Consider the following 13,922-nt stretch of genomic DNA (forward strand, 5'->3'; position numbering starts at 1 on the left):
AAGCCGTCCGGCGAGCCCAACAAGGCTCTGCTATTATGTAACCACTGACAGCTGGGCTTTCAAGGGATGGGTGAACCCCCATCCGTGTGGCAGCACTTTGTGTCAACCAGACGTGACAGTCGAGAAAAGGCCTGAGTAGAGAAAGGGTATTATTAGGCCAGGCAGAGGCATACAGTCCTATTACAAACGCTCTAACTGATAGAGTCCAAATCAAAACAGCAGCGCAGAAAAGACACTAACATTTCCTCCTGATTTTTTTTTTTTTTTTTATCAAATGTCACGTCACATGCCGTGCCTGTGACACTTGATAAGTGCTTGGCCATTTGCAGCCTCCAATATGGAAAATATAAACAAAAATACAAGCTAGAGTGTCATAAATCATCCCAGGGGTAACAGGAGTTGTGCAGAAATGGATAAAAGGATGCTATCTCTTTTAATGGTGCCAAAAAATGTTCTTGGTTGCTTGTCAACTGAATGCACTTTAATGCAGATTCCACTGTTTTTAAAAAATAGGAATGGGCACATGTGCATAGATTCCTCACTCCAAAGGGGGTGATTTTTCCCCATTGTTTTTCCTATCATGTACAGTCTTTGAAACAGTGGCACATGACACCGAACACTGAGGCACTCAAATGTTTGATTAAACTGTGCATCGCTTCCCTTTAGGCCGACGTCTCCGACAGGTCTTTGATGCTGTGAACAGACAGCCGAGCCAAAGGACCCAAAATAGCAAGGGGATAATCGACAGACGGTGTGTTGATTTTGCCACCCTTTCCAAATAATTCCCTGTTGTTCCAGGGAAGAGTCGCTGTCAGTGGCGGCATTCCAGGGCAGACAGACTGGAGAGATTGTACAGGATGAGGGCCGCCATCTAGATACATTAGATCTAAACATGTCTGTGGTCACACAGACCTGACCTTCAGCATGCTCCTTGGCCAAATGGGAACAGTGTTTTTTTCATCTGTGTCCCTAAACAGCCTGGCATTCATATAAACATCTTTACAGCAGGCCAAGTTAGCAGATGACACTGCTATTTATCCATAATACTGCAGTTCATATGAAATAAAGCTGCTGCAGAAACAGAATGACATTGCATACATTCAAAAGTAGGGCTGTCAGCATTGATGCATTAATCATAATGTGATTAAGGTCCATAACTAGTGCATTAATGCTTTTAATAGCAGTTAACTGCGTGATTTATTGTACCTTTCTGCACACTTTGGTGATGCCAGTGCAGCATCTCCCAGCAGCCACAGTGATGTAAAATAAGTCCACCTATGCTCCTAAATGTCACTGTGAACCATCACAGTTCGGGGGTCACAGTTTGGTGTAGGTAGTCACACGACAAAAACGTCCAAACCATTATAAAAATTAAAGAAAACAAATGTGACAGTATTAATCTGCCAATCTTGGTGGCAGTAATGCTGATGAGAGTGGTTGCTAAGAAAAGGAAGCAGCCGGCGTATTAAAACACAAGAAGAAGAAAAGTCCGCTCCTGACTTCTGCTGCAAGAGCAGCAGAGCAGCTAGACACACAGCCCCACTGCAACTGCAAATGTGTATTTAGGTGCTCTGCTCAGACTCTGTTGTAACGTCCCATCGTGTATTTACATGGGCTAGTCTGGAATCCCTCACTGACACAAGTCAGGATTTTTTAATTTGCAAATGTGTATTTATTTTACTTTTGTAAACCAGGAGATATAAGGTAGTTTTCTGGTTTGCATATTTTTTTGTTTTCCTCTTTTTTGTCTCGTGTTTAATATCTCACAGGATGTACCAACTATCGCTGATAGTTCTTAAGAACAGTAGACGGAATAAAGTATTGATCGATTAATTCAAATTTATATTTTGAACATTTAAATAAAGTGTTGGCTGCACTAACATTAGTAAAAGAAAAAAGTATAATTATAAGTGAGGGAAATCTAGAATTATAAACCATTACACCCCTTCTCATTTCACTTTAAAAAAAATCACAGACAGTCCTGTGGACAAGTCAAAAGTCATCCGCACCTTGTGTTATCAAACTTTTACCTTTTTACTTTTCCCTTAATTCCTTTTCAATCCAGTACAAGATCTCTTTTCCATGGTTAAGTTCACATTATATACTCCGATCTACCAGTAAAAGCATGTCTGTGAACAAACAGGAAGTCAAATAACTTAAGTTCAAGACAGTACAAGAATCATAAATGAGACAAAAATAGTTCTGACTATGGAACAGTGGAATTTTAAAATCTGTTAAAAAAAAGGATGCAATTAATTATTTAGCTACAGGAATTCTGAGATTAACCTGGATTTAAAAAATCAATCTTTTGACAGCCCTACTTATTTCACTTTAAAAATATTCCAAGGCAGAGTCATCGATATCTTGTGTAATACAAGATTTACCTTTTTACTGTTCAGCAATTTCTTTTTCAACCCATTACAAGTCCCTTTTGTCCCTAGTTGAGTTGTCATAATCTTTGATCTATATGGAGTTCCTAATTTTCTTTTAAAGTAAAGGCATGTCTGTGCCCAAATCAGAGCTCAGTTATCCTCAGTTTAAGATTGTATAAAATCCAAAATGAAACAAAAAAGTTTTTCAAAATGCAAATAATGGAATTTCAAATTGCCATTAAAAGGGGAGATTGATTATGAATAACTACAAAAATTCAGGGATTTATAGCGGTTAAAAATTGAATCATTCAACAGCTCAATTCAATAGGCAAAGCCAAATATTTGTATATGTTGCATGACATTACATGCCTTTGGAACCGCCCTTTGGTGGGTAAAAAACTTACTTTTTGTTGTATGCTGCAGAGAAGTTGACAGTCTTGGTTATCACCTACATGTCATAACTTTTTTTTTTTTTCAATAAAATACAGTTATTGTTCAGTTGGACGCTCTAGCTAATGAGGAGACAAGCTTGGGTTACACATCTAAAACAGAAAACTATCAAAGAAAGAAAGGAAACAAACAGCGGGATGAAATGAGCAAATAGTGGATTGATACAGTTAGATGCTACATTGTCCCTTTAGTTGGCAATAGACCATGGTGCCAAAATGACTTCTGCTTATCCTGTTATAATATAGGATTAATTTGAATATGGTTTAATATGACTGCCACTTACATAACATTACTTGGCAGAACTCTGACTAAAAGTGACAGCAGACAGCAATCCTGATTTGCACACTAGCTAATGTTAACTAGTTAACTTATATGCACTCACCATATTATACCATTGATGACAAACTTCATATCCTACACCACTAGAAAGGCGATGCTGTTGACCAGGCCACATCATAAACACAAAAAGTTGTCGGCGATCTTGATTTTCATCCTGGGGGCAACACAAGGAGACAGATTCCCAGCTAGATGTACTGGTATGTAAACATGACTAAAGTTAGGTTCTAGCAGACTTTTTAGCAGCTTAAATGGTGCCCTAGGTGCAGTGCTTGGTGAATGCCTAGAACTTACAGTTTATCTAAATATTTCTGTTTTTCTGCTGTTGTTATAAGATAGTAATGTGAATCATTATAAAGACCTGGAAAATTAAAAGCCCATGCTGCAGCTCCATACTGTGAATGCTGGCTGCTACTTTCCTCAGCTCTTTTTTGCCCAGCAGGCCTTTGTGCTGGTCACATGACTTAAGGGTATGGATTGAATACTCCACAACCAGTATAAAATAGGATAGAAAGTCAAAGTCTATGCTAAAACTAGGGTTGTGCATCAAAATCTGGTACCAATATAGTACCGGCACAAACACATCTGATACCTACTGTACCGAATAACAAGGCTAATTTCAGTGCTGCATTTCAGTCCCTCGCAACTCCAAAGGAAAGGTACAAAATACAGTATAAAGTTACACCTGTTTGCTTTGCTTATATGGTCTACTGACATATTGCTACATCGTTCAAAATACTGAGACAGCTTTTATTCAGCCTCTGACTTTTGACACACTTTTTTGTCTTAAAAGTATTGGGTACCATGGGTCTACTGTATAAGGTTTATCTCACATTCAAAGTACAATGCTATTTTTCTGCAGAATTTCCTGCATTTACTACAGGGGGCTTATGTTAGCTTTGAATTATGACTATTCCAAAAGCAGACTGACACAATTCAATGTACAACACAGCTAGTTTGGAGAACTGAAACACATTTTCAAGGTGTATTTGGCAATAATAGTTCAGAAAAATGGAAATTACTACACTCAAAATCATGAATTTCCCTGTGCCAAACCAAAAGCATTCAAAGTTTAGACTGAATGGGGCTGGTTAAAGCTTTGCTAACTTTTCTTACACATTCAACATGCCTCCTCTATTGCAGAGGCTTAATGGCTGTGTTAAAAGATCGATTCAGACAAGTAAAAATGTCTAATTTTGTGGACTGCAAGTGCCTTCTACCAGATATTTACCCCAAGGTTGTCCTAGTTAACTGACCACCAGTACAACCAGTTTCTGTCTCTGTATAGCTGGTGTCTGGCGCTCTCACAGTTGAGCCAGAGATTGTCAAGTCTAGATAGAGGTCATAGTACAGAAACCGCTCCCTCCAATACACAGGCATTTCATTTGCACAAATAGGCTAAAAGCAGACAATTTTGACAAAATGTGGACCGTTTAAAAGCCACTCGTTGGTGTAATACGTGCTGTAGTCATTGTAAAACACTGTAGTACTCTTTTCATCTCTTTTTTCACTTTTAAAATGTGTTTTTAGCGTCAGATTAAAATCAAACTCCAGTCCGGGTTTTCCGCGAAGCCAGAGCCTCAATTTACTGTGTGTGCTTTCAGTGCCGCAGCACTCACTGGCAACCTTAAGGATCCCTCCGCGGTTCACTTGTGTGTGCGTGTGTGTGACTCTTGTTTTACAGCATAAAACGACTCGTTATGTTGAATGTTTCGCCGCGTAGAATGAACTCTTTTAGTTCATTGTGGATGACTTTTCACTGGATAGTTAATATAATGCGTTTCAGCACCAACGGTCCTTGTTAGAGGAACTTGGTGGACTATTTTGACCCAGCTGTCCTGTCTTTCTAACGCATACAATACATTCCTGTGTTGTTCCGCGGTGTGACAAGGCCCTGCCTGCCTGCTGTTCCTGTAAACTCCCGCCTTGACTAAATGAGCGAGAGAGGCAGAGAGACACATACAGAGAGAGCAGAGAGTGAGTGGAAAAGCCCTATAAAACATCCAGTCCCACAGCAACCACGCTGAGTTCCTATTCCATTATAGAGCAAGTTTGCTGGGTGTAATGAACACGGTAATCACATAATAAAATAATGACTCACACATATCAGAGTGGGATTATATCAATTTACAGAATGAAATTGCCAAAAACAAATTACTCAGGACTCATTGTTCACTACACCGAGTGACAACAAATGAGTTGCTACTTCATACTGTTGAATTTATTCCCTAAATATTAACAGGAACTTCATGGCTCTACACAACAAACAAAGTAAAATACAGTAACTATCAAAGAAATTTTAATCCATGTTGTCTTTTAACACATTCAACATTCCCTTCAGCAATGAAAACAGTGTGAGTTGTTGCTTAAATCATACATCTAAAACATTAGCTCTATTATGATAAACAAAACCCTGAATGTACTTCTCTAAATATTAAAGTGTCATAAGAAAGCTCATCTTTTGAGTTAGAGACTGTTCATTACTGAATATCTCCTGTCATACAATGGAACAATAAAACTACTTTGTGTTTTATGTCAGCCTGACATAAAATGACATTGTAATGGCTTTAATAATATTTTCATTTCTTTTGACTAGTGGGAAAGAAGGCCTAGGGACCACCCAAACTCAGTTTGTCTGACTAGTGTGAAGGCTCTGTGCCATGCTCAAGTATGACACACTTTCTTGACCCTTGCATTGTTTAAAGAGGAAGGCTTTGGTACAGTTGCTCATGTGCAAGCACAAGCAAAGATATCCAGCATGGACATGATATAATCGCAACCTATCCTCTCGACAATCAATGACAGAAAAGAGTTTACGCTGGTCTGATGCAGAGGCTGAGTGTTTACTTAAAATCTGGTAACCATGCACAGGCCTGGTTTGTCCTGCAAACATTTGAGTGCAGGTCAATATGGGGGAATGAGGAGGGATGCAATCGTGCTTTAACACAGTGGTGTTGGGTTGTCCGTGAACATGTCGGTTCAAAGAGCTGGCTCGTTCACAAGTCCTTTAAAGTAACATAACAGTGCCTGAACACTGACTGACAGCTTACAGTGATCAATCCCAGTATGACTGTTAGATAACGTAAGCCAATCAGCACTCACCTATTCTTTAATGAGGATTTGTTTGCCTTTCACTTACCAAACAACAGCTTTACTCACCTAAACACACCCAAAAAAAAAAAAATCATAAAACTGTCCGTGTTCAAGTAAACTGTAATTATGGAGGTGGTGAAAGGAGAAGGATTCTCCTCTACTGTGGATATACCGGTATGTAAACATACCCAAAGTAAACCTCTGACTGGGAAATTTTCTGGTTCATTGACTGAAGTAGTACCCCAGGTGTTGGCTAAGGGTCCAACATGAGAAAAGGTTACTCTTTGAATTACAGCTCAGCTTTTCTACAGTTGTGAAGTAATGTGAACATGTCATTTTGAAGAGATGGAGAATAAAATGCCTAGTGCTGCATCTCCGCGTAGTGTTCAATGGTAGCTGCTATACCACCCTAAGCTCTTTTTGTCCTCTAGAACTCTGCATAGTCACATGACTGGGAGCTGTGAGTGGAGTACTTAAACAAAGCTCTTAAATGATGCCATAAATATTTACATGTATTTGCGTCACAGTTGTGTGCGCTGTATCTCTTTTTGCGATGAACCGGCATGAACCTTCACTTTTAGCAACAACCTGCTGTTTATTCTGACAGCAACAGAGCCGCATTCGGTACCTCACAGCCATACTTATAATAAGAAGCTCCAAAATACAAAGCAGAGCTTTAGCAGAGCTTTCTACTACATTGCCAGGGATCTGGTATAGTGCAGGCTGACAACAATACAAAGGCTGCACCAATCATGTCTGCAGGGACAGAAGAGGGTGCTACTGCACAAGTCTAAGTGGAAACACATAGGTACAAATTACGAACAGCATTGAAACAATCAAAGTAGCACATTTGGTGCAAACTGTGGCGAGTGAAAACAATAAAATGGGACATATGCAGGGCCTTTATCTTACATGTCATGACCTTACGTATCATGTAATTGTTCCTATAATAGACAGGTTGAGCTGCCATATCGTAGAAATAGTCATAGCCTTACTATGGAGGTTTTCTTGAAAGCTTTACCAATAGAATAATCTCCTCAACAGCTCTGCATCCAAACCAACCATTTTTTCTTGCCAGCATGATGTGATTCAATGATGGCTGATGCTTTCAAAATCTGCTCGCGTGCAAAACCAGATTCCACTGCCCCCCTGAGTGAGAGTTTATGGTCTTTGATTTGGTTTGGTTGAAGACTGCCAGGCAACAAAAACTACTCTGAGTCTGGAATAAAACAGCCATCTGTTCCATAGCCCGGTAAAACTGAATTAATTTAACACAGGGTCTAATCCTGGAATTCAGCACTGGATTCTTTTTTTTTTTTAGACCAGAGTCACCAAAAAAAGTGGATTACGTAAAAGAATGAAGTAAACAAGGTGAGACTTGATATGAAGCTGTTTTCTCTGTGCTCATATGTTGCTGAAAAACACTTACAGAGATAGGATGGGCGATGAATGGAAAACAAAGGAGAGGGTATTGTTTGTGTTCTCTGTTAAGCAGGTCAGAGCATACTAATCCTCTTGTCTGAACCATTACACAGTGGTTCCTTGCATCCACATAGAAAACAAAGCTAGAAAACTTTATGAAAGAAAAAAATTCAAAGGAATATGAACATGTGATGATAACGGCAGATGAATTGGCTTCCTGTCTATATTGCAGTGACCTTTTCCCCTGCAGATTACCCTTGACCCACGGCACACTGAGGGCAAGGCCCTTTGGGTTGGACGACAACCTCTCCTTCTAGTGTCCCCCAGCTTTATCCTTCCTACTCCATGCCTGTTAAACCTATATGGATTGTTTTACCCTCAGATCCAAGGGGGCCACACAATACCCATTGAGAGGGAGAGGTCAGAGGCTCAGCACTGCGACCCGAGCGTGGGGCTTTTGTATGGAGCCAAGCTTGTATCCCATTCTCCACCCCGGCTCAAATCATGTAGCTGAGCACAAGACACACTTCTGGGCTCACACTAAATCAGCTTCATAAAGGATGCAGCAACAATAGAAGCAGAGCTGATCACCCTGTTTTTCTCTTCGCACAGCGGAGAAGGGATAACCTGGATGAACCTTGTTTCGTCTTCATCATGATGAAACTGAAACATCAGTTTATTTTTAGTAAATACATCTTATGGAGTTTAATGAACAGTCTTCATTTCTAAATAAGAAGTATACTGCGGAGGTTAGCACGCTGAGCAGCAGGCCTGGTCTCTACTCAACCTGGAAATAGCTAGAGCACGTTAGGGGCTGGGCAGAGGGGTTGTTTTGGTAAGCCTGGCCTATTGAACTCACAACCAGCCACCATAAGGAGACACGTTCAGCTCCAAAATCATTTTGACTCTCTTTAGACTTGCTCATTTAAATCAAAAGACAAAGTGTCATGTGATAGCCTTAATGCTCAAGAGAGAGTGGCACTAGCCTACCTTACTCCTCCAAGATACTTGATACATGTGTAATTTATGTTGGGCTTCAATTATAGCTTGATTTGAGATATTTGGATAGTTGGACTGCTGTCTTTGTCCCAGCATACACTGTAAAAAATCAAACTTGAGTAATGGTGAGTGAACAAATTCTGAATTATTGGGTGCACTTTTGATAAACTTAGCCTAAAAACTAAGTAACATTTAAGCCACGTTTATAAGGAGTATGCATTGGTGTGATGAGCAGCAGTGCTAAGTATGTTGGTTGCGCTCATAAAAAAGTTGCCAATCTTCTCTGCCAATGCCAAAAGCTTATTCTGCTTTTGGTTTTGACTCTTGTTTTGAGCTTCTGGTACCTGTGAGCATGGGCCCTCCTACAGTGCTCAGTAGGTGTCTGGTATTGGTATGCCACATATGACTGATCTGGACAGGACCCTGATAGGGCAACTTTAAACTTTCCAGTCCTAGTACCATCTCCAAACTGAAGGCCAAGTTCCATATACTGGGGGATGTCAGAGACAGACCAGGAAGTGGGCGCCCCAAGAAGATGACCAGTGTTGGGGGTAACGTAACGCATTAGTTTTACAATTCAAGTAATCCCGTTATTAGTTAAATTTTCATAAAAGTAATCTGTTACTGACAGAAAAATCCCAAATTTCCTCTCTCTTCCTTGGCTTCAAAAAGAGAGAAAGAAAAAAAAGGACGCTCCTTGAAGCATCTGCTCTGTTTGTCCTTCTCTCTTCCTGTAGTCACGCTGGCACGTGCCAGCGGAAGGTAAACATTCTGTGCCAGTTCGCACGTATTTGTTAGCTTGTTGAACCAGCAAGATTACAGAGAGGAGAGGTTATTAATGCACAGCGTTGAAGTGATTCTGTCTGCCTCTGCTCAGCTTGTTGTCAGATTGTGAACTTGTTAAAGAGCTGTAAATGTTTTCCTGTCTGTAGGTGGTGTTTTCAGGCTGCACAGATACAGGTCTGTAAATTAAGCTGTACATTGGCATTAGAGTCTGCACATTCAAATGCAGAAACGCGGTTGTTATCTGTCGTCTTTACAACCGCAGAGTGGAACGAGTGGCTGAAGGGTTTTAATATTTAGTAACACAAAAGTACTCTAACGCGTTAGTTTTAGAACTAGGTAACGCAGTAATGTAACAAATTACTTTTCTCAGTATGTAACGCAATAATCTAACGAGCCAGTTTCAAAAGTAACGCCACCCAACACTGAAGATGACACACCAAAAAGACAATCTCCTCACCCTGACATCACTGAGGAACAGTAGGCTGTCTTCCACAGGTTTACAGTCAAAGTTTGCAAGACCATATGGCTGAAGGCTCGCTGCACAGACAATCTGGAAAAGACTGCATGCAGCCAATCTCTGGTCTCACCGGGCTGCCAGGAGGCCTATCATAACTGCCCTTCACTATCAGGCCTGTTTGTGCTGGTGTTGGCAACACGTGCACTGGAACCTGAACATGTGGAAGCTTGTTATGTTCAGCGATGAGTCCAGATTCTACCTACGGCAGTTGGATCATAGGGTCAAAGTTGGAGAAGGTGCAGAAAGTGCTGTGCTGATTGCTGCAGTGCTAGAGTAAATCTTTCAGTGGAGGCAGTGTGATGGTGTGGGGCAGCATCTTGCTCACTGGAAAAAATAAAGCTTGTCATCATTGGTGGCAATTTTAATGCAGAGAGATATCAAGAAGAGACCCCACAATCAGTGATAATCCAGCACCTTCACAGTCTGGAGCCGAACTCGGTGACATTTCAGAGACTTCCTCCAGAATTTGGGAGTGGAGAGGATAGAATGTCCTACCAGCAGTCCTGACCTTAACCCCATTGAACACTTGTTAGATCAGCTTGGGTGTCCTGTTTGTGCCAGTGACCAACACAACCACATTGGATGACTCTGTGACAAATGCTGGTTGAAGAATGGGATGCCATCCAACAGCAGTGTGTGACCAGGCTGGTGTAGCTGTGTATGATTCTTCCACATGCCACCAATCTCCTGTTTGATAGATAAGTTAAATGTTAATTTGCCAGTATGTATTGTTTCTTCAGACTTCAATCATCCAACCCAAAAGACAACACCAAACAAGAGTCAGAATAAGCTGTTTGGCATTGGCAGAGATTTGCCAAATTTTTCATGCCCACATACTCAACTCTGCTGCTCATCTCATGAATGCTGACTCTTGCTAATAAAAAAAAAAACTGCCAACTTTTTTTGGCCAAATACTTTTTATTGTCGTGTTCTTACATTTTCACATCCAATCAAAATAGCATGTTGTAGCAAAGTAACTGCTCAGGATCAGAAAAAGAGAACAAACAAAAACATACATACATTGCCGGGGCACATATATGCACACATATACACACCAGTACACTGCATCATTATTATACAGAATATAATTCATTCAAAAAAAGAATAAATAAATGAATAAACAGATACAAAATAAATAAATAAATATATAATTAAATAAATAGATAAGTAAATAAATAAGTAAAATATAATAATAATACTAATAATGATAAATAATACATAATAATAATTTCTTTATCCTTGTTCACAATGCGGTATCATAAAGAGTTTACATCTCCATCTTTTATTATCTTCATATATGGTCCCAGAGCTGAGCAAAATCTTCCTGTTTGGCCTTGACAATGTAGGTTAATCTTTCCAGACCAATACAATATGAGAGTTCCTGTATCCACAGATTCAAAGATGAAGCTACTGTACCGTTCCAGCATAGTGCAATAGCTCTCCTAGCTAGGAGAAGACCGAAGTCCAGAAGTTTGATCTGTTTTGATGTTTGTACGAAGTCTTTCGGATATTCCAAGCTCACATAATTTTGCTTTAAAAGGGACCAGAATATTAAACATTTCTGACAAACATTTTATAACATCCTTCAAGAACTTTTGAATTTTGGGACATTCCCACAAATGATGGATCAGAGAACCTTTCTCATTCATGCATTTAGTACAAACATATGATGGAGCTTGCTCCAAAAAATCTGCCAACTTGAGATTTTTAGCTATGAGCATGGTAAGTTAACTAAATGGCAACATGAATTATTAAGTTGGACCCCTCAACACTAAAAACGTGTTACTTGACTATTTTACATTGGGCACTTATTGCTTCTTACTGTGTATGTGTGAAAGAACCAATGTATTGATGGCTACATGTCCACCTTTGCTACAGTAGATGGAACAATATGCCCTCTTTTGGCTAGTTACTATTGACATTCTTTCTGCATACATACACTGTATAAACAAGATGAAAACATAGGCAAATTTTACAGCTTTATGCATTTCATACTGATATCTAAAGGCAGACAACAACGCAGCTTCTGCCATGCTTACCATTTATGCACGTGGGCCTCCAGCCTAAGGCCTACCTTATAAAGTATGGAGCATGTGTAGAACACCTACTTCAGTTTGGTTCTGATGGCTCGATCTCCAGCTGCTTAACTAGGTGTAAAGTCCAAATCTGAAAATTCGGTTAAGTATGATTTCAGCAGAACTGGCATGTTTACATGCATTTTAAAAGTTTAAGTTGCACTAACTGATAACTTTGCTTTTTCTAACTGCAGGTAAACGTATAGAGTTGCATGAAGGTGCGTGAGTTGGGCCGACACTGACAAATCTACCAATGCTGCCACGGTGTCAGACACATTTCCAGGCTATCTCTCTGTCACAGCTGCTGAGAGGACCTGATAACCCGCCTGCTCCCCTTTCGTCTCTGATGTTGTCTGGTGCTCACGCAGGTCACAAGGTGCAGCAGCGGCTATGACACCTTTGGTTAACCTGCAGAATTAATAACAACGACTAAAAGCACCATCTCTTTATGTGGTGCTAATCGAGAGCTGTTATATTCTGATGAGAAAAGCAGAAAAGATGTGTTTGATTTGCTCATTTTCATTCATTCTTCAGAGTAAGATCAATCTGAAGGAAGAGATAATTGGCACAGAAGGTCAGGAGAAAAGGGGCATCTGCTATTTTCAGTGTTGATTTACCGCAAATAAGCTTCCATTTTTTAAATTATTCAGCTGGGCTATTCTTGATTTGCAAACTGCTTTGACAGAAAAACAAGAGTGTCTATCTCAGGCAGAGGAGTGATGATGGTGTGAGAAGAGCGAACAGAACAAACAGCTCCCTCTTTTATGCCAGTAATTAAAGCAGCAGTGGGTGGAAGAGTGTGGGAAAGAAGAGGAGAGTGGACAAGTGCTGGTTCAGGATTGCCACCTAGTGGGGGGATAAGCACAATGCAGGATAAGGTATGCTTTGTTTTAGCTTCATCTGTGGTTACAAAATGCATTAAGAAGGATTGTGCACTGGTTTTGTGCACAGTGGAGTAAGAAATCCCAGTCACCTTTCCTGAACCCTGCGCTCGCTCTTCACTGGAGTGTGAAAGCAGCCACTGGCAGAATCTCCACAATCTATCATCTCCTTCTGCTATGAATGGCAAAAATAATTGAATAGGGTGACCCACACTTGGCAGCTGAAGTGGAGGATGGATTCTGATCCCTGTAATAAGTAGGGCTCAATAAGCGCTGCAGGAAGCCCCGGCTCGGCTCCTGCAGGAGAAAGACTGGGTCAGATTAAGGTTGAGGAGTTTAATTATGAACAAGGAAATGAAGTTCTCCAAATCTCTGGCTCGTGGGATAATTTTAGCCCAGAGACGGCAGCGGGTGTCTCAGTCCGTCTACTCTCTGTCTGCATGCTGTAGCTGAAGCATCTTCTGCCACTCCACAATCAGAAGCCTCCTGAGGGGTGGGGGGTGAGGGGAGGGGGAGAAAGGGGGCTTAGAAGAAGGAGACAGGGATGAAGTGCCACTTAGGATATTGCTTCAAGGACCGCTCTCCTTGTTAAACTCATTGCTGTGGGCATAAATATAGCCAGGCGTCAGATGATTTATTGACACGTGCTCCCTCTCCTCCTTCTTCCTGCCTAACAAGCCTGTGGACAAATGAATTGTCGAACCGGAGGAATTTCGCCTTGATTTACACTCGGCTCCCTGTGCCTGTGGGAAGGAGCTGAGAGGAAGAAAAGAAACTTGCAAGAAGGGTGACAGAAGTCGGGGGTCATAGATAATTTGTTCACCAGAAATAAAAAATACAAAACTTCTTAGATAATTAAGTGTTCTTTCAATAAAAATTTTATTTAAAGAAAAGTCTTAAAAGAGAGCTGCTCCAGTTTTGCACCATTTGCATGCTGAGTGGAGCGCTGCTCAGTCTGCGTGTGCAGCTTTATAATGTCATCTGTTTCTTT

General features: G+C 40.6%; 1 long non-coding RNA gene across 1 annotated transcript; it reads right to left on the bottom strand.

Moving 5' to 3' along the window:
• Positions 1-3,214: 3,214 nt before the first annotated feature.
• On the bottom strand, positions 3,215-10,639 carry LOC121524439. Its single transcript, XR_005993112.1, has 3 exons — positions 10,390-10,639; positions 9,916-10,299; positions 3,215-3,315 (listed from the first exon to the last, which is right to left on the bottom strand). It is a non-coding gene; the product is annotated as an uncharacterized LOC121524439 (long non-coding RNA).
• Between the last annotated feature and the right edge of the window lie 3,283 nt (positions 10,640-13,922).

Source organism: Cheilinus undulatus, linkage group 16, assembly GCF_018320785.1.
Source record: "Cheilinus undulatus linkage group 16, ASM1832078v1, whole genome shotgun sequence".
Taxonomy (NCBI): Eukaryota; Metazoa; Chordata; class Actinopteri; order Labriformes; family Labridae; genus Cheilinus; species Cheilinus undulatus.